This window comes from Sus scrofa, chromosome 18 (genome assembly GCF_054392235.1).
Source record: "Sus scrofa isolate SSC_HxYL_T2T_F1_AM1 chromosome 18, Sscrofa_HxYL_maternal_Yorkshire_Landrace_v2.0, whole genome shotgun sequence".
Lineage (NCBI taxonomy): Eukaryota > Metazoa > Chordata > Mammalia > Artiodactyla > Suidae > Sus > Sus scrofa.
In genome coordinates this window covers 27661023-27687842 of record NC_139400.1, presented here as the reverse complement: position 1 = coordinate 27687842, position 26820 = coordinate 27661023, and the positions used below count along the sequence as shown (strand labels likewise).

The 26820-nt window shown below is 45.8% G+C and overlaps 1 protein-coding gene across 1 annotated transcript in view; it reads left to right on the top strand.

The window, feature by feature from the left end:
• The first annotated feature begins 1310 nt into the window (after positions 1-1310).
• The window catches only part of LOC146394948 (uncharacterized), a 31022-nt gene continuing 5512 nt past the window's right edge, over positions 1311-26820 (top strand). Inside the window, exons 1-2 of the mRNA XM_085005462.1 lie at positions 1311-1408; positions 8691-8879. The gene's annotated coding sequence lies outside the window, so the exon portion shown is untranslated. The remainder of the gene's footprint in view (positions 1409-8690; positions 8880-26820) is intronic.

Below are 26820 nucleotides of genomic sequence, written 5' to 3'. Positions count from 1 at the left end.
TTAAATTTCTCTGAGGGATAACAATTTTCTCTTACTGAGATAACTAAGTGCGTTTCTGAGCCCTTCTCTGTTTCTAGGGGAGGGGAAAATCTGGAGTCAGAAGTGCTAAGAAGAGTGTGCCAAGGAGCCCATCTTTGGCTACGTGCCCTTTGGAATGGAATTACCCTACTTGCTGTGGTTACTTGTGCTAATAATGTTCATTTTCAGCACAGGTGGAAACATTTCATCCAAAGGCACCTCGGTTTCTGGGGCCGTGCTGATTCAGCTGTTTATTATTTGGTCAGTTTTATTAACACCCTGAAGCCAAGGGTTTTTTTTTGTTTTGTTTTCTTTTTGGCTTTTTAGGGCTGCTCCCTCGGCAAATGGAGGTTCCCAGGCTGGGGGGTCCAATCAGAGCTGTAGCCACTGGCCTACACCATAGCCACAGCAAAGCCAGCTCCAAGCTGCGTCTGCAACCTACACCGCAGCTCAGATCCTGAACCCACTGAGCGAGGCCAGGGATCGAACCCACAACCTCATGGTTCCTAGTCAGATTCTTTTCCACTGTGCCACAACGGGAACTCCTGAAGCCAAGGTTTTGATGGAGTAATCCCAAAATGAAACAAAGCACAACAAAACCAAAACAACCTCCCCCCGACACACACATGCACGCTTACACAAACAAATGAACAAACAAAAAGTCCTGCCCAAGTACATGAACGGTCTTTCCCTTCTTTGCTCAGGTGAAAATTTTCTCAAGTTTGTAGTTGCTAGATTATTAACTTTGGCTGTTAAGTGCCTGGAATCAGGAAGGTCAAATCTATTGAGTGACCATAGAACTGATGTTCATAAGCTGGCAAAGACGTGACTACATATGACAAAAAATTCCAGCACAAATATTTGGCCTCATACAAACGTGTCCCCAGTCTAGGAGGACAAGCTGCTATCACACTCTAAAAAGCAGGAGAACTCTGCTGGTAAAAGAGAATGCCAGACGGGCCTTGGTATCTAAGTCTTGGAACATGACTGGTAAGTACAATATTGTACCAGCAATTCCACAGGCAATTCGTTTATTTAGCCAACATTTATTGAGCACTCATCTTGGAAATACAAAGATTTGTAATACAGGGTAGCTTTCCTCAAGATAGTTCTAAGACTATTTATTAGGGAGACTGAAACATACATAATTACAGTACAGATGAACCTTCTTTTTCTTTTTTCCTTTCTTTTTTTTTTTTTTTTGGTTAGGATGAGATGTAAATGCATAACACATGGTGACATATGAAGCCTAGTAAGCTATAAAAATCAGTTTTTGCTGCTGTGGATGCCCTAGGAGGGGATGAAAGGCATTCTTCCTCTCCCAGGAGGGTAAGCTGGCCTCTGTTCAGATTCCTGAGAAATCTTTACTTCCAGAAGGTGATAACAGGAGGTGGGTAGGGTCATTTGTGTAATCTCCTATCAGTGAGATTAGATTTTATTATCTTCAAAAGGGGTGGGAGGTTCATGGGGTTGGAAAGGGGCAGGAGCCAGACCCCAGGAGTGTCTCGTGGACTAGGAAAAGGAACTGGGAAGTTCCCATCTTGGCGCAGCAGAAATGAACCTGACTAGGAACCATGAGGTTGCGGGTTCAGTCCCTGGCCTAGCTCAGTGGGTTAAGGATCCAGCGTTGCCGTGACCTGTGGTGTAGGTCACAGACGTGGCTCGGATCTGGTGTTGCTGTGGTGTAGGCTGACAACTACAGCTCCATTCGACCCCTAGCCTGGGAACCTCCATATGCCTCTCGGGTGTGGCCCTAAAAAGATAAAAATAAATAAAGAAAAGAAAAAAGAAAAAAGAAAGAAAGAAAAGGAATGGGGCTCTGGGAGCCTAGAGGAGGGGTGAAGATGCTGGGGAGCCAGGCTGGGGCTTGGGGGCGGGGGATCCTCAAGCTCTGAGCAGGGAGCTAGACCAGAGGCTGCAGGATCCATGGGAGAGCAAGGGCAGAGACAGTCAGGAACTGAGCCTGAAGCAGCAGAGCCAACTGGGACCTCTTCCAGCTGGAGGCCTTGGAGTCTGGGAGACCCCTTCAAAGAACTCGAGGGTTGACTGATGATCTAAGAGCCCATCTCTGGGACAATTGGTATGGGATTTCTCTCCACTCTAGGTGGATAGGCTTGCAATGGTTCTAATTAATGTTAAGAATATATATATATATATATATTTTTTTTTTTTTTTTGGTCTTTCTTTTAGGGCTGTACCTACAGCATATGGAGGTTCCCAGGCTAGGGGTCTAACCATACCTGTAGGTCTGGCCTACACCACAGCCACAGCAACCCCATATCCGAGCCACACTTGTGACCTACACTGCAGCTCACTCCAACACTGGATCCTTAACCCACTGAATGAGGCTAGGGATTGAACCCTCGTCCTAATGGTTACTAGTAGGGTTCTGCTGAGCCATGCAGGAACTCCAAGAACATTTTTTAAAGTAACATAGTTGGTACCCTCATTGTTGAAAAGTTCATACCTGATACACGTGTGGAATGCTCAGTCAGGACATCTACCTCCAAGTGAGGAATTCAGGGAGGGCTTCCTGGAAGAGGCAATCCTTTAGCAGAGACCTAAGAACAGATAAGTGCACCAGGTTAAAGCAAGATTTGGGGCCTGGGATGAAGTATTCAGGGAAAAAGAAGAAGCACAACTAAAGGGCAGGAGGGACCATGGTGTGAAAATCTGGAAAGCACAGCAGGAGTTAGATGAATCCTGGTAGTTCAGTGTGGCTGGAGCGTGAGGAAGGAGGAGTGGGGAGGAGGGTCCATATCCCAGGTTCCACAGAGTCTGAAGGTGGGTCAGGTGACCTCAGGACTGCTCTGACACAAGTATCTCTAAGCTCACTGTGAGCTTTCTCTCTCTGAGAACTCGGACTCCAACCTGCCAGTTATTCTTTGCTGAATGGAGAAGGGTAAGAAAGTCCTCAGATTCCCACCCTGGAAAACCCTGGCCCTGAAGCCAGGTGAGATCTGCCCATTTAGCTCTGCTTTCGTTCCTCATTCTCCCCATCTCTGCCTCGGTCTCTCTTAGACCCCAGCCAAGCTGGCATGGCTGTGGATTACTAGCGAGCTGGGAAAATAGGCAGACAGGCACTCCGGACAGTGTCGGGAGCTAAGTCGCACCGCGTAGCCATATAATCTTATCTATTTAGAACCCCATGTCTATTTGCAGAACTCCTGCCTTTCCAGTGCCCCCGATAATGATCACAGTCTCTCACATTGCATAGGGTCTTACACCCTCTACAGAGGGCTTCTACAAGTGTTTCCATATTTAATTCTCACAGGAATCCTGTGAAAAAGGCAGGACAGGTGTTATTTATTCTAATGTTTTCGAGGAGAGAAAGTGGGTTGCCCACCACATACAGAGAGTGGGAGTGTGGACCTCACTCAAAATCCCTGTGAGGATCTCACCCCCGATGGGATGGTATTTGGAAGTGAGACCTCTGGGTGATCACCAGATTTAGATGAGGTCACGGGGGGAAGGATTAGGGTCCTAAGAAGATAAAGGGACCGGAGCACTCTGTCCCCATCATGTGAGGACACAGCAGAGAGGCGACCAGGAAGAGAGCCCTCACCAGATATCTAATCTGCCTCTGCCTTGATCTTGGACTTTCCAGCCTCCCCAACCATGAAAAATGAATGTTTAAACCCCTCGGTCTATGGCACCTTGTTATAGCAGCCTAAGATACGCAGCCTCCTCAGAATCAGTGGTGTGGGATGGAGTTCTAGGGTTAAAAGAACCTTAGAGAAGGCATGGGAGGAGGGGGGGAAGGCAGGGGTAGGGGGAGGTGGGGGCGTGGAATCTCTGCCATAGGGGGCCACCAAAGCTAGAAGCAATAGGGCGCAGAGACTTACTAGCTAGCTGAGGGGTGGGGTGAGAGCAATGCTCATTTCCATCTCCCACACTTGTCTCGAGAACCTGATATGCATATAATTTTTTTTTTTTTTTTTGAAGCAGAGCTGCAGCTGCCGGCCTACGCCACAACCACAGCAATGCCAGATCTGTGCTGCATCTGCGACCCACACCACAGCTCACAGCAATGCTGGATCCTTAACCCACTGAGCAAGGCCAGGGATTGAACCAGCATCCTCATGGATACTAGTTTCCGCTGCACCACAACAGGAGCTCCTTAGAGAACCTGATTTAAGAGCTGCCCTAACCTCCTTCCAGGTCCCAGGGGTGTGTGTGTGTGTGTGTGTGAATTCCTTAGGGCAGGGGAGGTGATAGAGTAAGGCCTTGTAAGATAGAGCTTCTGCCCTAGGATCAGAGACATCCCCACCGTGGACCTGAGGGAGGCAAGGGAATCCACACAAGGGTTTCAAGACCTGCTAGAGGGAGAGGAAATCAGAGTCCTGGCTACGCCCGCCACTACCCTCCACACCTGCTCCTTCCTTCCCTTCCTCCCAAGGGATAAGAGCTGCAGGACGGTTCCTGAAGAAAAAGATTACGGAAAGGAGAGGTACCCAGCGATTTGGGAGGATAAGAGGAAGGGCTCTGAGCTGATGGAACAGACAAGACTGAAAGGTGGGGATGAATTTTGAAAGAGGCTGCAGAATCACAATCCTGCCTGGGCAGAGACCACAGTTCCAGGTGCAAACATCAGCTTGAGTGAGGGATCTGAGGTGATGTCAAACCCAGCCATGGTTGTAGAGTTCCCTGGTGGCTCAGTGAGCTAAGGATTCAGTGTTGTCACTTCTGTGGCAAGGGTTCCATCCCTGGTCCGGAACTTCCGCATGCTGCCAGCACGTCCCAAAACATCCAAAAAAACCTAGCTGTGGTTACACTGATGGAGCAGGCGAATTTTAACACCTTTGCTGAACACTTAGAATAGACTGAGGCAGGGAGGGGGTGTCAAAGAGAAGACTTCTCTCGAGCTCCAGGTCCATGTTTCCAACTGCCTGTTAGAAATCTCCAGAGAGGAATCTTCATTGTGGTGCAGCAGAAACGAATCGGACCAGTAACCATGAGACTGCAGGTTTGATCCCTGGCCTCGTTCAGTGGGTTAAGGATACGGTTTTGCTGTGAGCAGTGGTGTAGGTCAAAGACGTGGCTTGGATCCTGCATTGCTATAGCTGTGGTGTAGGCTGGCAGCTGTAGCTCCGATTCAACCCCTAACCTCGATATGCTGCAAGTGCAGCCCTAAAAACCAAAAAAAAAAAAAAAAAAAGAAAGAAAGAAAGAAATCTCCAAACACCATGCCCAAACCCTCATCCAATGCTTTCCTCCCAAGTCTAATCCCTCTCCTAATTCCCTGTGTGTGTTCTAGCACCCTTGGCATCCCATTCACCCAGTTTAGATGCCTCTTCCCTCTGCTTGACCCTCGCCCCAGCAGTCACCCAGTACCATAGGTTCCACCTGGAGACCGTCTCTCACTGCCCCCCTCCTGGGTCAGGCTTCTTTACGTCTTGATAGGGTCTCATCCATTAGAGCAGCTGCCGGACCCCTCTGCTTCCACACTCCCCTCTAATCTAACCTTTACACCCCTACCGAGCTTACTGTCTGCCTTAAGATCGGGTGCCCATCCCCGGGGTCAAAAGTCCTGTGCAACTCTCCTCCTGGTACTAGAACCCCATTCACAACTGGAGATATGTATAGATATTTCTGATGGGTTTGGGTAGAGGGGGCCAGAGCCATTCCCCATGGGCTAGAGCCCAGGGCAGTGGCCCTGATACGGTCAAGCACAGCAGGAAGTGGCGATCCCCTGAGCAACGTGAGCCTGGTTCCGGAAAACAATGGCTCATGTTACCCCCCTGCTTAACAAACGTGGGCTGGCTCCCATCGACAATGCGACAATGCGATAAAACCCCAACACTCTCGCCCAGCGTGTGGTGTGCGTACAGTCATTTGCGGTCTGATCCCACCTTCTTCCCGGCCTCCCTCCCACTCCCCACTGCCGCCACCCCAGACTTTCACCCCAGTCTCCTCGCGCTTATCTGCAGGCTCTGAACAGGCCATGACCTCTGACAACAGCTTCCGTTTGCCCACATTCCTCTGCCTGGAATGCCCTCCTCTGCCTACTTCCCTGGCAAACACCTGCTCCTCCTTCAGATGATCTTTTCCTCTGTGAAGCTTTCTCCGACTCCCAGACCTGGATTCACCCAGAACGTGGCTCATTGTTTGGCACCAACTCTGGTTTACTCTAATGTTTGTGTTTACTTGTTTGCCTCTACACTTGGTGTATTTTTATTTATTTGTTTATTTTGTCTTCTGTCTTTTTAGGGCCACACCCGTGAGGCATATGGAGGTTCCCAGGCTAGGGGTTGAATCGGAGCTGCAGCTGCTGGCCTACACCACAGCACAGCAATGCCAGATCCGAGCCGTGTCTGCGATCTACACCACAGCTCACGGCAGCGCTGGATCCTTAACCCACTGAGTGAGGGGCCAGGGATGGAACCCACAACGTCATGGTCCACAGTTAGATTTGTTTCCACTGTGCCATGACGGGAACTCCTACTTGGTTTATTTTAAGGACCCACACTTCCGTGTCCTCTTTTGGCTCTTAGAGGCACTGAAGGAGCCATACTTCATTCTTTTTTTTTTTTTAATTGAAGTATAGTTGATTTACAACGTTGTGTTATTTTCTGGTGTACAGCAAAGTGATTCAGTTTTAGATAGATACATAGGTATACTTTTTCATATTATTTTTCATTACGGTCTATTACAGGATATTGAATATCATTCCCTGTGTCACACAGTCGGACCTTGTTGCTTATCCATTTTATACACAGTAGTTTGTATCTGCTAATCCCAAACTCCTAATTTATCCCTCCCCCCTTTCCCCTTTCATAACCATAAATTTGTTTTCTGTGAGTCTGTTTCTGTTTTGTAAATAAGCTCACTTGAGTCATATTTTAGATAGTATATATATCATATTGCATACATGTATTTTAGATTGCATAGATATCATATTGCATACACATATATGATATATTTGTCCCTCTTCCTGACTTAATTCACTTGGTATAATAAGCTCTAGGTTCGTCCATGTTGCAGCAAATGGCATTATTTCATTCTTTTTTATGGCCGAGTAGTATTCAATTATATGCATAATATTCTATGGACTTCTCGTGTGGCTCACAATATATGTATAATATTCTATGTATTTATGTAGAATATATATGCTATATTAGATATTTATGTAGATATATATTCTATATTAGAATATATATTCTATATACTTATATGGAATATATAAATATGCCATATATAAAACATATAAATTATATATATATATATATATATAGAAAGAGAGAGAATGGGATATTTTATATACCACATCTTCTTTGCCCATTCTTCTGCTGATATGCACTTAGGTTGCTTCCATGTCATGGCTGTTGTAAATAGTGCTGCTGTGAACATTGGGGTGCATGTATCTTTTCAAATTTAGAGTTTTCAAAGGAGCCACACTTTGGACAGGACTCTGCTACTTGTGCCCACAATTAATTGGGCCAGAGCTGGATACTGAACCTTGAATTGCAGGTGAGGTCTGCTCCTGTGTCCCCACATGGTCTTTCCTCTGCACCTGTCTGTGCCCTAATCTCTTCTCAGAGTTCCCATTATGGCTCAGCAGATACGAATCTGACTGCCACCCGTGAGGACACAGGTTTGATCCCTAGCCTCACTCAGTGGGTTAAGGATCCGGCATGCTGTGAGCTGTGGTGTAGGTCACAGACATGGCTCGGATCCAGCATTGCTGTGGCTACAGCTCTGATTTGACCCCTAGCCTGGGAACTGACATATGCTGAAGGAGCAGCCATTAAAAAAAAAAAAGACAACAACAACAAAAATCCCCTCTTCTCACAAGGATACTGGTCACATTGGATCAGGGCCCATCCTAAAGACCTCATTTTATTTATTTTTTTTTACCTTTTTTTTTTTTTTTTTTTGCTATTTCTTTGGGCCGCTCCCGCGGCATATGGAGGTTCCCAGGCTAGGGGTTGAATCGGAGCTGTGGTCACCAGCCTACGCCAGAGCCATAGCAACGCTGGATCCGAGCCGCGTCTGCAACCTACACCACAGCTCACAGCAACGCCGGATCGTTAACCCACTGAGCAAGGGCAGGGATCAAACCCGCAACCTCATGGTTCCTAGTCGGATTCGTTAACCACTGCGCCATGACGGGAACTCCATACTTTATTTTTTTAATTAAAAAAAATTTTTTTTTTTTTTTTTTGTCTTTTCTAGGGCCACACCGTGGCATATGGAGGTTCCCAGGCTAGGGGTCGAATCAGAGCTGTAGCCGCCGGCCAACGCCACAGCCACAGCAACTCAGGATCTGAGCCGCATCTGCGACCTACACCACAGCTCATGGCAACGCTGGATCCTTAACCCACTGAGCAAGGCCAGGGATCGAACTTACGTCCTCATGGATGCTAGTCGGATTCGTTAACCACTGAACCAAGACGGGAACTCCCTAAAGGCCTCATTTTAACTCAATCATCTCTTTAAAGGCCCTACCTCCAAACACACATTCTGACGTACTGGGGGTTAGGCCTTCAACATGTGGATTTGGAGCTGGGGCCAATTCAGTCCATAAGAGTAAGGTAGGAAGTCACCCTTATCATTTCAGCCAGGCCAGTTGGGATCTTCTGGTACTTGTGCTTGAGAACAACCTGATTCAATTACTGTCTGACATTATCTTATTTACTGATTTGCTTATGTATTGACTGTCTCTCCACCAGAATGTCAGCTTCATGAGGGTAGAGACCCATTCTATCCTGTTCACGGCTGGATTCCTAGTGCCTAGATTATGTCTGGCTTAGAAGAGTTGCTCAAGGACTTCCCCTGTGGCTCAGTGGGTAAAGAATCCAGTGCCACCTCTGCTGAGGCTCGGGTTCAATTCCTGGTCCAGGAACTTCCACATGCTGCAGGTATGGACAAAGAATTGTAAAAATAAATTACAATTAAAAAAAAAAAGATATTTAAGAAAAGAGTAGCTATTCAAACAATACTTCCTGTGTAAATGAACTAGACCAGGCTACGTCTCCTGACTCTGTTAGCATATGGAAGTTCCCAAGCTAGGGGTCAAATCGGAGCTGCAGCTGCCGGCCTACACCACAGTCACAGCAACAACAGGATCCGAGGCACGTCTGTGACCCACATCACAGCTCAGAGTAACGCTGGATCCTTAACCCACTGAGTGAGGCCAGGGATCCAGCCTGGATCCTCATGGATACTAGCCAGATTTTTAATCCGCTGAGCCACAATGGGAACTCCCTAATTCTCATATTTTAAAAAGCAGAGTCTGATATTGCAGGAAACGCCACTCCTAGGCAAATAGGAAGTTCTTCATGTTGGAGATCCGGTGTCTGCATAATTTCAACAGAAAACTTTACTTTTTAGAGAGGCAGAAATTATGTGTGGCTCCAGTCTGAGCCTCAGGGGTTTCCAGTTTCAATCAAACAAGGAAGTGAGGATCAAAGAGAACCTGACTGATGAGGGCACTGACTCTGAGTTTGGTGTGAATCAGAATCACCTGGAACCTTGTGGAAATAATTCAGACGCCTGGCTGCACACAGAGACTCTGATTTAATGGGTTTAACATGGGGCCCAGGCATCTGGATTGCAACGAGCCGCCCAGGCGCTTTTAACAAGCCACCTGTGTTTTGAGGCCAGCGTGATGAGGGCCTACTGGAGGAGCTGGGATCAAGCAAGGCTGCTCGGAGGCCTGGGCCTGTGAGGGGCAGAGGCTTGGGGGACTGGGGCCACCTCTCTGTTGGGGTACAGCTGGGCCAGATCAAGCATGACTGGCAGGCGTTCCGCCCAGGACAAGTCCTATGCCCTCCAAGAGGCAGCTGGACATTTAACCCTCCAGCCTTTACTGTCACCTTCATGTTTCTTGCTTTCTGGTCATTTCTGGGGAGGAGACAGACCCAGCCTCAGTGTCTGTATGTCCTGCTGTGACTTCGGAGTATGTGGGGGAACAGGATTCAATCCAACCTACCACAAGGGTCTAAAATTAGAACCAAATGAGTGAGAAGCCAGCCACTTAGAGATCCAGAGGCCCTATGGGTGATGGAGAGGTCTCCAAGGGGTCGCAGCTGTCAGGGAGCCATGGTCTTCTTTCCAGCACTACCCCTGACAGCTCCCACCACGTCAGGTAGCTACCACTTGACCCTCAAACAAAGCCACTCTTCCCGGAGCTGCCAGGCAGGTTGGCGGGCCGCAGGATTCGGCCTCACTGTCACCATGGGTCAGTTGGGCCCCAGTGGGCCTTGAGAGCCTGCCCTGGGCACCAGGAGGCCTCTATTTTAAATCATGATAGGCTGGTCCCCATGGAACAGCTGAAGCAAGTGCTTAAAATAGAGGGCCCTCCGTTTCCCACTCCCACCCCACCCCTGACTCACCCTGCCGTCCGCCTGCCAGAGAGCAGAGAACTGACTGCCTCTGAGTCTTCTTACCACGGGGAACCTAGGCAGAAGGGGAGACATTATTGCAGCGAAAGTACCCAAGATGAAGGGAGCAGAAACGGATGTGTATGACAGCGATAGAGCACTCGGAGGCGTGTGGGTGTGGGTGTGTGCGCATGCACTTTATTCTGGAATAAGGTTTTATTGAGCATGTACCATATTGATGGCTCCATTAGGAACCATGAGACACAAAAGAGGGTGCCCGGCCCCTCCCTGCTCCTGAAGAACTAGCATCTTGCTGGAAACCATTTAACCACTCACTGAGTCTGACTGTGTGCTGGGCACTGTCCTCAATGCCTTGCAATGTCCTAACTCATCTCATGTTCACAACTAGCACATGCAGGGGTTACAAGGTAGTTTTGATTATTATTATTCCTATCCCCATTGTAAAGACTGAGGCAGAGAGAGGCCCAACAATTTGCCTGAGGTCACCACTAGTGAGGGGCGAGCTGGGATGTGATTCCAGCGCCTGCTGGGCCATCACCCTGGCTCCAGATTGTCCTCAAGGAGCTTGGCTCAGACTGGGGCCTGGGAAGATACTGCCTGAGGCCCCTTCCTCCTCCTTTGTAGTTATGGGAGTTCATAACTACAAAGTAATGAGGTTGTTTGTTTGGTTTTTTAAATATACAGAAATAGAATCATAGACTCAAGTTTAAAAGGAACTCAAAGGCTGTGGAGCAAACAGCGCAGCCATTCTCTGGAACTTCACATCCAAATAAGTGTCGCCCTTTTCACCTTTGGAAGGCTGAACACTGATGCCGTTGTGACTCCAAACATTCTTGGCTTTCCAGTTTTGGAGTTGCTTCCAGAAACAGTTTTTGAGCATGACAAGAATTGGTCTCTACAGAGTCACGTTTTAAAAAAATTTTTTTTTCTACCCACAATATAATTACCTGCTTTATCACATAAATTATTTTCCAGACTTAACTCTGAACGCCTTTTAACTATTTCTGAAAGTCAGATCTGCAGCAAACCGTTCAGGGCCTTGCCACCACTGAGGTTATTCAAAATACACCAGAGGTTTTAAAAGGCTATTTCATGGGAAAAGCTAAACAAAACAATACACAACACAAATAACACCTGAGCAGGGGCAGCTTTGTTAGAGGCAGGTGGGAAGGGGTGACTTCCTATTGTGATGGTTGGAGGAGAGTTGCATGTCTAGTCCCACACCTTGGTTAGAAAAGCAGTCTTGCTGCCTTAGGGTCATCTTCTGTCCACTAGGAGGGCACACGTCTGCTCTGGAGGGCACATGTCCACTTTGCCCACCATTGTATTGCCAGTACCCTGCACAATGCCTGACACACAATAGGCACTGAATAAATGCTTGCTAAACGAGTGAATGAAACAGTACACCAAGTGATCAGAGGAGCTATAACCAGTAGAGGAGGACTAAAGGCAGTGTATGCCCAGGGCTATCCTCAGAATTTGGAGATGGTTACCTTCCCAGAGGTAAGCCATCTAGGGAGAGAAAATGAAAATGAATTTTCATTTTCATTTCAGAGAAATGAAAGTGAATCCATGCGCCAAATGCAAAAGTATTTCCCCTTGAAGTAGGTTAAGCATGTTGCTGGGAAGTGGGAAGCCCTCAAGACCATTCGAAGAGTATAGTCCGGTCCAAAGCTAAAAGGTCTTACAAGTAATTAATGGTTTTATACTTCAGCTAAAGACAGCAGGTCCTGTCGGGGTGGGGTGGGGGGAATCTACCTGCAGCTTGGAAAAAGGGAGTTGAAGGTCAAAAACTAGTCCATGTGATCTCTAGTGACAAACCCCGAGAAGCGGGTGGCTTGAGTAGCATGGCAGCAAAGGCCGTCCCCGCAGAGATGGAGGGAAGCCTAAGTGACCCAGTCCTTGATGACACTAGTGGTGAAAAGCCCCTGACCCCTGGCCTCTGATTCCACAGAGGAAGGACGTTTTAGACAACAAACTGATTTTCTAGGAGGCTTTCCCAGAATGTTTGGACATCTAGTTGATCAATTTCCAGGGAATTTGACTCAATGAGTCATTCTCCTGAGCTCAGTCAACTGCAGATGCCCTGACACTATCACACTTTTGGATCTGTGTGGTCCAGCCTTGGACCACACTTGGTCTCCAAACCTCTGCCACCGTCACCCTCTGACATCCGTCAAGCTTTAACAAAGACAGTACTGTGAGAGATGATAATGACAGCCAGCAACTACTGAACGCTTATATATGCCAAGTATTGTTCTAAGCACTTTGGGGAAGGAAGGGGTTAAACTGTGGTAAAATTTCGTACATAACAAAATTTTCTTTCTTTTTTCTTTTTAAGGCCACACTTTCAGCACATGGAAGTTCCCAGGCTAGGGGTCAAATCAGAGCTGCAGCTGCCAGCCTCCCCAGAGCCACAGCAATGAGGGATCTGAGCCACATCTGTGACCTACACCACAGCTCATGGCAACGCTGGATCCTTAACCCACTGAGCAAGGCTAGGGCTCGAACCCGGGTCCTCATAGATACTAGTTGGATCTTAACCCACTGAGCCAAAGTGGAAACCCCATAACACAAAATTTTCTACTTTAACTATTTCTAAGTTTACAATTTAGTGGCATTATGTACATTCACGACATTGTACAACTATCACCACTATTCATTTCCAGAAGTTTTTCATCATCCCAAACAGAATTCTGTGCCCATTAAACAGTAACCTCCCTTTTCTCCTCCCTGGAAATATCTGTTCTACTTTTCTGTCTCTATGAATTTGCCGATTCTAGTTACCTCACATAAGAGGAATCATACAATATTTGTCCTTTTTTGTCTGTCTTCCACTTAGCATAATTTTCAGGGTTCCTACATTTTATAGCATATATCATAATTCCAGTCCTTTTGCAAGGTCCAATAGTGTTCCATTGCATGTAATGCAGTATTTTGTTATCTATCCATATGGTGCTGGACATTTGGGTTGATCCCATCTTTTGATCATTGTGAAAATGCTGCTATGGAATCAATGTGCAAGTGTCTGCTAGAGTCCCTGCTTTTACTTCTTTTGAGTACCCACCTAGAAAAAGAACTGTTGGATCATATGTAATTCTATGTTTATATGTACTTTCTGTGTACTAAGTCATGTAATCGTCTCATCAACCCCTATCGAGTATATCATATTAGTAATTTCATTTTATGGATGGAGGCATGGAGAACTAACTCAAGGTCACACACAGCTAAAAAAAGGCAGTGTCAGGATTTCAACTCAGGGTATCTTGCTCTAGAGCCCATATATTTTTTTCCCCTCCAGATCTCATACTCTTAATCATTATGGTAGAACAAAGATGTTGCAAGATGATAAGTGAGGAAAAAATAGGCATCTTACAGGCAGTGAATACAATAGGGGCTCAGAGCTGGTAAATCAGGTGAACTGAATGAATCATGTGAGCTGGTGTGAAATTGGGATGAGGGCTGAGTCTGGAAAAGCAGACACAGTCTAGATAGGGAGAGAGACACAGGAAAGGGCATTCCACTCCTGGGGAGAAAGGAACGGGCATGGAGGCCTGACTGAGAATGGTTTGTTCAGAAAGTGTGTTTGTAGACCAGCCTCGCTAGAGCAGACTGTGCGCATGGAATTTAAATCGGCCAAGGTTGTTGAAATCAGATTGGGAAAGCCCCAGTCCCATTACCTAATGGGGAGTTGCTGGAGGATTGTGAGAATGCCGGTGGTAAAGGCAGCATTTTGGAGTGATTCATCTGGCAGGAATGTGTGCAAGATGGGTTAGACCTGCTGAAGTCTGGAGGCAGCACCATCCTGGACAGCAATCTAGAAAGATGCCAAGAGGGCCTGGGCCAGGGAGGGCAGCACATGTGGGAAGGAAACACGGGGGCTGGGAAAGATGCAGGAGGGATGAGACCACAGGTCTTGGGGACCGGCTGACAGTGGCAAGATAGGAGATACCGAACATTGAAGATGACTGAGGTCTCCAGCCTGAGTGCCTGGGACAATTACGATGACACTGCTGAACACAAGAAGTGACTTTGGTCATATGGTGTCTGAGGTGACAACAGGACACCCAAATGGAACTATCCCAGATGCCACTGGAAATACAGATGAAGAGTAGGGCAAAAAGTCTGTGCTAGAGAAAGAACAATTGGAAGAAATCTTCCTATAAAGCAAACAAAGAGGAGCCTGTCAGGGGAGGCAGCCTGGAGACCCGCTTGCAGATCCGGTGCTCTCTGGTCCCTATTTGCCAGACACTCTCATGCTGCCAGGCTGAACCCCTCCCTCACCCCACTTAGGCTGCAAACATTTCCTTTCTCTTGTGTTGAAAAGGACCCGGTTGAATTTTCATATGAAACATTTTATTTTATTTTATTTTTAAAATTTTTTTATTATTTTATTATTTTATTTTTTCCCACTGTACAGCATGGGGACCAAGTTCCTCTTACATGTATACATTTTTTCCCCCACCCTTCGTTCTGTTGTAATATAAGTATCAAGACATAGTTCTCAATGCTACTCAGCAGGATCTCCTTGTAAATCCATTCCAAGTTGTATCCAATAATCCCAAACTCCTGATCCCTCCCACTTCCCCCCTCTCCCCCTGGGCAGCCACAAGTCTATTCTCCAAGTCCATGACTTTCTTTTCTGTGGAAAGGTTCATTTGTGTTGTATATTAGATTCCATTTATAAGTGAAATTATATGGTATTTGTCTTTGTCTTTCTGGCTCATTTCACTCAGTATGAGAGTCTCTAGTTCCATCCATGTTGCTGCAAATGGCATTATGTCGTTCTTTTTTATGGCTGAGTAGTATTCCATTGTGTATATATACCACATCTTCCAAATCCAATCCTCTGTTGATGGACATTTGGGTTGTTTCCATGTCTTGGCTATTGTGAATAGTGCTGCAATGAACATGCGGGTGCATGTGTCTCTTTTAAGTAGAGTTTTGTCCGGATAGATGCCCAAGAGTGGGATTGTGGGGTCATATGGAAGTTCTATGTATAGATTTCTAAGGTATCTCCAAACTGTTCTCTATAGTGGCTGTACCAGTTTACATTCCCACCAACAGTGCAGGAGGGTTCCCTTTTCTCCACAGCCCCTCCAACACTTATTATTTGTGGATTTATTAATGATGGCCATTCTGACTGGTGTGAGGTGGTATCTCATGGTAGTTTTGATTTGCATTTCTCTTATAATCAGCGATGTTGAGCATTTTTTCATGTGCTTGTTGGCCATCTGTATATCTTCCTTGGAGAACAGTCTATTCAGGTCTTTTGTCCATTTTTCCATTGATTGATTGGTTTTTTTTGCTGTTGGGTTGTATAAGTTGCTTATATATTCTAGAGATTAAGCTCTTGTCTGTTGTATCATTTGAAACTATTTTCTCCCATGGTATTTGTCTTTGTCTTTCTGACTCATTTCACTCAGTATGAGAGTCTCTAGTTCCATCCATTTTTGTTTTCTTTTTGGTTTCCTTTGCTGTGCAAAAGCTTTTCAGTTTGATTAGATCCCAATGGTTTATTTTTACTGTTATTTCTGTTGCTTTGGGAGACTGACCTGAGAAAATATTCATGATGTTGATGTCAGAGAGTGTTTTGCCTATGTTCTCTTCTAGGAGTTTGATGGTGTCTTGTCTAATATTTAAGTCTTTCAGCCATTTTGAGTTTATTTTTGTGCATGGTGTTAGGGTGTGTTCTAATTTCATTGCTTTGCATGCAGCTGTCCAGGTTTCCCAGCAATGCTTGCTGAATAGACTTTCTTTTTCCCATTTTATGTTCTTGCATTCCTTGTCAAAGATTAATTGACCATAGGTGTCAGGGTTTATTTCTGGGTTCTCTGTTCTATTCCATTGGTCTGTCTGTCTGTTTTGATACCAGTACCACACTGTTTTGATGACTGTGGCTTTGTAATATTGCTTGAAGTCTGGGAGAGTTATGCCCCCTGCTTGGTTTTTGTTTCTCAGGATTACTTTGGCAATTCTGGGTCTTTTGTGGTTCCATGTAAATTTTTGGATTGTTTGTTCTAGTTCTGTGAAAAAAGTCATGGGTAATTTGATAGGGATTGCATTGAATTTGTAGATTGCTTTGGGTAGCATGGCCATTTTTACAATATTGATTTTTCCAATCCATGAACATGGAATATCTTTCCATTTCTTTACATCTTCTTTAATTTCTTTGATTAAAGTTTTATAGTTTTCGGCATATAAGTCCTTTACCTCCTTGGTCAGGTGTATGTCAAGGTATTTGATTTTTTGAGGTGCAATTTTAAAAGGTATTGTATTTTTGTATTCCTTGTCTAACATTTCATTGTTGGTATACAGAAATGCGACTGATTTCTGAATGTTAATCTTATATCCTGCTACTTTGCTGAATTTATTAATCAGTTCAAGCAGTTTTTTGGGTTGAGCCCTTAGGGTTTTCTATGTATAGTATCATGTCATCTGCATACAGTGACAGTTTGATCTCTTCTCTTCCTATTTGGATGACTTTTATTTCTTTTGTTTGTCTAATTGCTGTGGCTAGGACTTCCAAAACTATGTTGAATAGCAGTGGTGAGAGTGGGCATCCCTGCCTTGTTCCAGATTTGAGTGAGAAGGCTTTCAGTTTTTCTCCATTGAGTATTATATTTGCTGTGGGTTTGTCATAAATGGCTTTGATTATGTTCAGGAATGTTCCCTCTATACCCACTTTGGCAAGAGTCATATGAAACATTTTATAAGTTGTGTTGGCTTGAAGATTTTGAGCCACAAGTATCAAAAAAAATCTCAGTAAAAATTGGTTCAAAAAGAATAGTCAGGAATAGTCGTGGCTGTTGAACAGGGGAGGGGGCTTTGATGAGCAACAGGACACTTACGGAGTCTCAAACCAGGTTCCCACCAGTTATGCACTGATTATAAGAGGACAAATAATAACTCTTTGATAGGGGAACCAGACAACATCTTAACCAAGTGATCAAAACTAACGTCATGGGGCAAAAAGATATCACCTGTGGTACCCTGAGTACACCATGTCACATACATAACATCACATATAATTCCAGTCATAAATATGCAATTTGAATCTAATCATGAGGAAACATGGGACAAACCAAATTGAGAGACATTCTACAAAATAACCGGTCTGTTAAAAAGGGCCAGGAGAGAGTTCCCGTCGTGGCACAGTGGTTAACGAATCCGACTAGAAACCATGAGGTTGCAGGTTCAGTCCCTGCCCTTGCTCAGTGGATTAACCATCCGGCGTTGCTGTGAGCTGTGGTGTAGGCTGGTGGCTACAGCTCCATTTCGACCCCTAGCCTGGGAACTTCCATATGCCGTGGGAGCGGCCCAAGAAATAGCAAAAAAGGGGGGGGGGGCTGGAGGAGTTCTCATGGTGGCTCAGTGGTAATGTACCCAACTAGATTCCATGAGGACTCAAGTTTGATCCCTGGCCTCACTCAGTGGGTTAAGGATCTGGCATTGCCGTGATCTGTGGTGCGGGTCACAGATGTGGCTCGGATCCTGAGTTGCTATGGCTGTGGTGTAGACAGGCAGCTACAGCTCTAATTGGAACCCTAGCCTGGGAACCTCCATGTGCCTCGGGTGCAGCTCCCCCACCCCCCAAAAAGGGCCATGAGATCATGAAAATTATTTAAAATGCTGAGAAATAGTTATAGATGAAAGGAGATTAAACAGGTATGACAATTAAATGTAATGTCATCCTGAATTAGATCCTGTGCTAGGAAAAAATAAACTTCAAAGGACATGATTGAAACTCCTGGATAAAATGAGGATATGGACTGTGGGTTAAATAAAAGTACTGTATCAATGAAAACTTGCTTGAATTTGGTAACGGGACCGTGGTTGTATAAGAGAATTATCATTGTTCTTAGCAAATACACGGAAGAAGTGCAAGTCTAAAGTATCAAGGGAGGAGTTCCCATTGCAGCTTAGTGGGTTATGAACCTGACTAGTATCCATGAGGATGTGGGTTCGATCCCTGGCCTTGCTCGGCAGGTTAAGGATCCGGCATTGCCTTGAGCTGTGGCGTAGGATGAAGACGTGGCTCGAATCTGGAGTTGCTGTGGCTGTGGTGTAGGCTGGCAGCTGCAGCTCCAATTCGGCTCCTAGCCTGGGAGCATCCATGTGCCGCAGGTGTGGCCCTAAAAAAAAGTTACAACGACAGCCACCACCTGACTTAGGCTGGCTTAAACAATAAGGTAGTTTATCTTCATCACATAACAACAGGGCTCAGGGTGGAGCAGGCTGCAGGTCAGTGGTCCAGGGACCCCACCACATCAGAGAATTTCTATCATTTTTGTCTCTCCGTTCTACAGTCTTCAGCACGGTCTTCACCCTCAGGCAGCCACGAAGGGCCCCATCAGCTCTGGGGCTCACATGCAGGCATGAGCAGTGTGAAGGGAGGCTGCTTCCACGGCTCTCTTTTGCTTGGATGCTCTTCCCTCCTTTTTACTCAAACCCGTTGCTCCTGCACTTAACTCCCTTTCGTAGCAGCGCATTTCAATGTCAGTTTTTCCGCCCTTACGGGCTCATTCCTGTCAGCATGGAGACATTCAGTAATATCCTTTACCTGGCAGCAAAAGCCTGGCAGAGTCGTCCTCTGGCTATCACTCCGATTCTCTTTACAGCAAAACGCCGTCAGTGGTGTTACCTATGCCTGTCTCCATGTCTCACCTCCCGCTCACTGGTCTTTCCCATCCCTTCCAATCAGGATTTTCCCCCATCGCTCTGCTGAAATCAAAACCTCCAGCTCACGGAGGCTGTGGTCAATCCTCAGTCCTCATCGTATTCAAATGGCCAGGAGCATCTGACACCGTTGATCACTCCCTCCTTAAAACGCCTTCCTCACCATCTTTCAGGATGCACCCTCCTCATGTCTGGGTCCCCCCACCTCTTGTCTTCTTGACTTTTAACTATCAGAGTTCTCATTTCTTGATTCTTGTAGGTGTCTTCCTCCAGGCCTGTGACTTTAATGCCAAGTGTACAGAGATGGCCCCCAATTTACATTATCTTGTAAGAGGTTTCCAGCCTATTCCTTTTTTTTTTTAAACTACTATGGAAAGATGCAAATATACAGAAAAGTAAGGAGAACAGATGGTGAACCCCATTGCCCTACATACTTTGATGCTGTCTTGCCATGGTTTTATTTAATTTTTTTTTTTCATGGTAGCACCCATGGCATATGGAAGCTCCCAGGCCAGGGACTGAATCCTGGCTGAAGCTGCAACTTATGCCAGATCCTTTAACCCACTGCTCCAAGCCAGGGATTAAAGCTGTGCCTCCATAGCGACCTGAGCTGCTGTAATCAGGCTTTTAACCCACTGTGCCTCAGCAGGAACTTCTTGCCACAGATTTCTAATGATCATCTCAGTTATCTCTGATCAAATTACAGCCTTGACTCCCCCTCAAATACACCCCTTCCTCAGTCTTCTCCTCTCTACGAGCTCAGATCCAAACCCTGATTGTCATCTTTGTTGAATGAAAGGTAAGCAAGGCCCAGACCATAAAGATCCTCAGATACCCACCTTGTAAAATTCCAGACCTGAAGCCAGCAAGGGCTGCACACCCAGTTCTGCCCACAGGGTAAGTACACCCTTCAACAGATAAGAGGCCTCAGAGCCCTCACCTTCCCCTGTGGGAGGACAGACAGCACGACCAACCCCTGGATCCAATACAAGCTGAATCCTTTGGGGAAGGAAGGGAAATGAGTGCTGGGTAGGTGATGACTGGCCCACAATCCTAAAAACTAAGGGAAACCTGTACATTCCCCAACAGCGCCCCCGTAAAACAAAACAAGAACAAAAGAAAAAAGTTATAGTTTATAGATTACATATACATACATGTGTATAGATACACACACACACACACACACACACACACACACACACACACATACTGCAAGCAAGTCTTTCCTTATTTGTAAAACAACATTCATATGGTATGGGTTTTTTTTTTCTTTTTGGCCACCCTGTGGAGTTCCCAGGCCAGGGATCAGATCCGAGCTGCGGTTCTGACCTATGCCACACCTGTGGCAACGCCAGATGCTTTAACCACTACACCAGGCCTCAGATCGAACCTGTGTGCTGGTGTTGCAGAGATACTGCTGATCCCATTGAGCCACAGTAGGACTCCTTTATCGTATCTTAAGTCACTTAAATCTCATAATACTGTGATAAAGATAACAGCACAATTAATAATCTAAGTTTTATAGAGGTGGAAACAAGCTCAGAGAGGCAAAATGACATGTTCACTGTTGCAAAGCCAATAGGGGCAGAACTGGAACTATACCCCAGATTTTGCAACTTTACATCGGTTGCTACCTTCCCCCATATCCCAAAGATTCACCAGGTACAGTTGGGCAGGTTGTTCATCATCATACAAACAGTTCATGTCCTGCTAGAAAGACTTCTTATGGACCAGCGGTAGCCCTGACCATATGCTTATCACAACTAAAAAAAAAAAAAAAAGTACACGTAAAGCTTTATGTTTCACAAGGAGTTTTCAAAACAATCTTTTTCTTTAATTCCCTGTTGTAGTGTTGCAATGCAATCAATACAAAGTAAATTACATACAGTAGAGAGAATACAGGGCCTGAGTTAGTTAGAGTGCAGTTAGAGTCTGTATTCCCTTTACAGACTTGGCAATTCTCACTTTTCTCATCTGTAAAAGGAAGGTAAGACTAATGCCTGTTTACCTAATTCTATGGAGTTTTTGTAGATTCAGAAGAGACCATTGTGGGAGTTCCCATCGTGGTGCAGTGGTTAACGAATCCGACTAGGAACCATGAGGTTGCGGGTTCGGTCCCTGCCCTTGCTCAGTGGGTTAAGGATCCGGCGTTGCCGTGAGCTGTGGTGTAGGTTGCAGACGCGGCTCGGATCCCGCGTTGCTGTGGCTCTGGTGTAGGCTGGTGGCTACAGCTCTGATTCGACCCCTAGCCTGGGAACCTCCATATGCCGCCAGAGTGGCCCAAAGAAATAGCAAAAAGACAAAAAAAAAAAAAAAAAAGAAGAGACCATTGTGTTGGGGTTTCGCAAATAAAGTTCAGGATAAGGTTAGCTACCCTTAATTAAAAACAAAAACAAAACCCAGCACTTGCACGTAAGTCCTCTCATCTACCTGAGCCATGCTGAGACTATCCAAAGAGATGAGAGGAGTTACAGAAGTGTGTGTGTTGCAGAGTCTGTGGCACAGCGGGTTAAGGATACTGTATTGTTGCTGCAGCGACTTGAGTCACTGCTGTGGTGCAGGTTCCTGGAATGTCTGCGTGCCACAGGTGTGCCCCCAAAAAAGACATATATGTTGTGTCGAAATTCTCCTAATGTTATCAAAGTCAGGCCACGTGCTTGCTGGGGCACCTGGTCCCTGTCTTCATTTCTCAGCCTAAACATAGCCCCAGATTTCCCCTTTCCAGCCCTCGGGTATTTTCCCCTCTCACTTCCTACACTGCTCGGCCCTCCTCTCGTCAGTAGGAGAGCAAATCATATCTTCCCGATCCCTTTCAAAGCAGCTTCTTTGGGGGACCAGAATGGAACCCCTCAACCCCACAGCAGAGTTGCAGTACAAAGTTCTGCTTCAAACACCTCCACCGACTGTGAACATTCATTTATGCAATAAATACTTCCCAAGTACTTTCTCTGTGCCAAGCAGTGGGGATACAGCGCTGGGGAAAACCCACGCGGTGGAGGGTAGATGAAGCAGCTGAGAAATTCTGAGATCAGTATGATCTTACACATGGTTTCACATCTTTCAACACCCAAAGCGTGCCTTTTCTTGTTTAGTCCTCCTGCTCTGATGTGATATGTGGCCCTGCTGAAACTCAGCCCTAAGATTTTTCAGAGCCCAAGGGATCAATCCAAACCAACTTCTCCCTGGAAAGTTGTTCCAGTGTACATTGAGGGCACCCAGCCATTTGTTTTAGGAAGAAGCATTAAATCAGTCTTGTAGATATAGAAACAGAAAGGAACAGCTTTGGAAATGGAGATGTTGGTGTGTCCTGGCTCCAAGAAGCTACAATGGCCTCGAGATGCTAAAAGAAAAGGTCAGAGGGAGGATCTCTGTCAGGAGAAAGGCGGGCTGGCCAGGCAGGTGTCTCCTCCCACCAGACCCTTGGTGTCAGATTAGGCCCCTCTAGGCGGAGAGCAGTTAGAGCCAGAAGCTAATCAGACGATAACAAAAGGCTCTGAGATTGGACCAGGCACTGGAGGTTTGGGGCGCATGGACAGTGTGAGCACTGAATTGGAAAGGGAGTTATCTTCACGTAGATAACAAACCCAACTTTTTGGGGTACCCGAAGCATGGCAGGTTTAATTTCCTCAAGTGGCTTAGGAGGGTGTGGTCGGCCAGTGGGAGCTGAAGCCAGAGACAAAGCACCTGATGGAAGGTGCCCCATGACAGGCTGGCTGGTGGACATGTGTGAAGCACTTGTTTGGGACTCCCCAAAAGATCTGAGGACCCTGGGTGGCACTACTTTCTGGCTTGTGCAGTCAAGGGGGCAAAAATCAGAACTCTGAAAGCTTATCTTACTTGAGTAGGTTGGGCCCCAAACCTGGGCCTGGTAAGCTGTTCCGCAGAGTTGGTGGCAGTTCTGACATTCCGGCAGCCTCTCAGCCCCTGCTGCTTGTGTCTGGCTGGGAAGGCAGCAGCTCCGAGGCCCACACGGCCTGGGAGACCAGACATCTGGTTCCTCAGTTGGCAGGCCAGGCGCTGCCTGCCAGCATCTCTGAAGCTGCAGGGAAAGAAGCTCTTCTGCCCAGGTCACCCCCTGATTCCCTTCTTTCTTTCAACCCACAGCCTCAGAGCTGCTCAATCTCACTTCTCAGGGCTTTTCCCTGTGTTCTTGACTTTCCACTGCCATCTCTCACCACTGCTCTTTCCTTGTTCTTGACACAGCTGTCTCCCATCCTTCCTGGGGAAGTAATTCCCATCCTCAAATCAACTCCTTCTTTTAGAATTTTCTTTCTTTTTTTTTTTTTTTTTTTTTTTTTTGGCTGCACCTGCAGCTTGCAGAAATTCTTGGGCCAGGGATCAAACATGCGCTACAGTGGTAAGCAGAGCCACAGAAGTGACAATGCTGGGTCCTTAACCCACTGAGCACCAGGGAACTCTAAAAATTTTCATTTTTTAAAACAAATTTGCAACTAGTAGATATAAAAGTTCTGGAGATCTAATGCACAGCATAATGATTACAGTCAACAATGTTGCATTATATACTTCAAAATTGCTAGGAAAGAAACGATTATTACTCTAAGTGATAGAGGTGTTAGCTAACTCTAGGGTGGTAACTGTTTTGCAATATATAAATGTATCAAATCAACACACTGAACTTCTTAAACTTACACAATGTTGTGTGTCAATTACATATAAATTTGAAAAGTAGGAGTACCCTGGTGGCTCAGCAGGTTAAGGATCTAGTGTTGTTACTACTGTGCCTCTGGTTACAGCTATGGCACAGGTTCAATCTCTAGCTCAGAAACTTCTGCATGCCACAAAAAACAAACAAAATGTGCTGACGAAGATTTAGTGGGAAAAAAAGAGAACAAAAAGATTTACAGGAGGAGTTCCCATCATGGCTCAGTGGTTAATGAATCTGACTAGCATCCATGAGGGCACAGGTTCGATCCCTGACCTTGCTCAGTGCGTTAAGGATCTGGCGTTGCCATAAGCTGTAATGTAGGTGGGTTGCAGACTCGGCTCAGATACTGCATTTCTGTGGCTGTGGCATAGGCCAGCAGCTACAGCTTCAATTCAGCTCCTAGCCTGGGAACCTCCATGTGCCATGGGTGTGGCCCTAAAAAGGAAAAAAAAAAAAAAAAAAAGATTTAGTGGAAATACGAAGAAAAGAAAAAATATACAGATCAAAAAATTTTGAGTATTGACATATTTCATAATTCTCTAATTCTTTTTTTTTGGCCATGCCTGCAGCATGTGGAAGTTCCTGGGCCAAGGATCAACCCATGCCACAGCAGCAGCAACCCTCACCACTGCAGTGACAATGCTGGATCCTTAACTCACTGTGCCATAACTCCCATAATTCTCTAATTCTTCAAAATTCATAGTTCTATATATTTAATTCTCAAGAATTCATAATTCTTTTTTTGGGGGGTGGTGGCTGCACCCTTGGGACATGGAGGTTCCCAGGCTAGGGGTCTAATCTGAGTTACAGCTGCAGGTCTATACCACAGGTCACAGCAACGCCGGATCCTTAACCCACTGAACGAGGCCAGGGATCAAACCCACCACCTCATGGTTCCTAATCGGATTTGTTTCCTCTGTGCCACAACGGGAACTCCAAGAATTCATAATTCTTTAGAAGAGTCAACAGAGACTAAAATTTTGGAGAGAATCAGGGATTTGGAAATGTCAGAGAAGAAAGAGAAAAGCTACTTAATGGGAGAGGAGATGAAATCAAGGGTCTATGTGGAGGAAATAGTTTTGAATAGCAAAATACCAATATTTGAGGCCTTCCTGTTGTGGCTCAGTGGTTAACGAACCCGACTAGCATCCATGAGGACATAAGTTCGATCCCTGGCCTTGCTCAGTGGGTAAAGGTTCCGGCGTTGCCATGAGCTGTGGTGTAGGTTGTAGATTTGGCTCAGATCCTGCATTGCTGTGGCTGTGGCGTAGGCCGGCGGCTACAGCTCTGATTCAACCCCCAGCCTGGGAACCTCCATATGCCTCCGGTTTGGCCCTAAAAAGACAAAAAAAAAAAAAAAAAAAAGTACACATATTTGAAGCTGAGTTGGACAAGAGAAGTGGGTTTCAGTGTAGGATACAAGTCTCATTTTGAGGAGTTCCCATTGTGGCTCAGTAGGTTAAGAAACTGACTAGTATCCATGAGGATGTGGGTCCAATCCCTGGCCTTGTTCAGTGGGTTAAGCATCCAGCTTTGTTGCAAGCTGTGCAAAAGGTCACAGATGTGGCTCGGATCCTCATTGCTGTGGCTGTGGGGTAGGCCAGCAGCTGTAGCTCTGATTCAACCCCTAGCCTGGGAATTTCCATATGCCACAGGTGCAGCCTTAGAAAGAAAAACAAAAAACAAAAAAAAAAAGTCTCAGTTTGAAAAAGTGGAGGTTGATATTGGTTTTATATTTATATATATTTATATATTAGGATACAATGACCTGATGCATCTGGGGCCTCACATGTAGTTATAGGGACACTTCTTTTGTTTTATTTTTAGGGCCACACCCACAGCATATGGAAGTTTCCAGGCTGGGGGCTGAATCAGAGCTGTAGCCGCTGGCCTACATCACAGCCACGGCAACTCAGGATCCGAGCCACATCTTCGACCTACACCACAGCTCACGGCAACGGTGGATCCTTAACCCACTGAGCAAGGCCAGGGATTGGACCTTCGTCCTCATGGATGCTAGTCAGATTCGTTTCCACTGAGACATGATGGGAACTCCTAGGGACACTTCTTTTAGCATGCACAAATATGGACGACTTTTTCTCAAGATTAGAACAGGATAATCACAACCAGCATAAAGAGTACTAAATAAATTTATATAAATTGACTGAATCCTACCCATCTCCCAAAGACATGGGACTGTGAAAGAAATGATGAGAAAAGCATATTATGGCTAGAAAAATGTTTGTATACGTTTTTCTGAGCCAGATGTATTACCTTTCCCAAGGTCCTGAGGCCAAAGTCTCTGGGAACAATTTTTATTTTTAGTTGTTGACTCAAATTTGTTTCTGTTGGACATCAGCTGTTACTGGCTCCAATTCCTTTTTTTTTTTTTAAATATATCTTTCATGGTTTTAGGGTTGAACCCGTGGCACATGGAGGTTCCCAGGCTAGGGGTCTAATCGGAGCTGTAGCCACCGGCCTACACCAGAGCCACAGCAATGCCAGATCCGAGCCGCATCTGTGACCTACACCACAGCTCACAGCAATGCCAGATCCTTAACCCACTGAGCAAGGCCAGGGATCGAACCTGCAACCTCATGGTTCCTAGTCGGATTCATTAACCACTGAGCCACAAAGGGAACTCCTCCAATTCCAATTTTGAGTAGACAATCTCAGACCCAGATTCTTAATCATAGATGTCCTGTTTGGAATCTGATCTTTAAAAAGCTTATGAATGAGCCATGAGTTCAATGCTTAATCTATGGTGAGACATGTAGAATAAAAGACTTATCTACTTTTTTACTTTTTTATTTTTATTTTTTATTTTTTGCTTTTGCTTTTTAGGGCAGCACCTGCTGCACATGGAAGTTCCCAGGCTAGGGGTGGAATGGGAGTGGCAGCTGCTGGTCTATACCACAGCCACAGTAACACAGGATCCTGGACCCACTGAGCAAGGCCAGGGATCAAACCTGCATCCTCATGGATACTAGTTGGATTCGATTCTGCTGTGCCACAATGGGAACTCCCTCATCTGCTTTTTATTTTATTTTTTATCTTTCGTCTTTTTAGGGCTGCACCCTTGGCAGATGGAGGTTCCCAGACTAGGGGTCG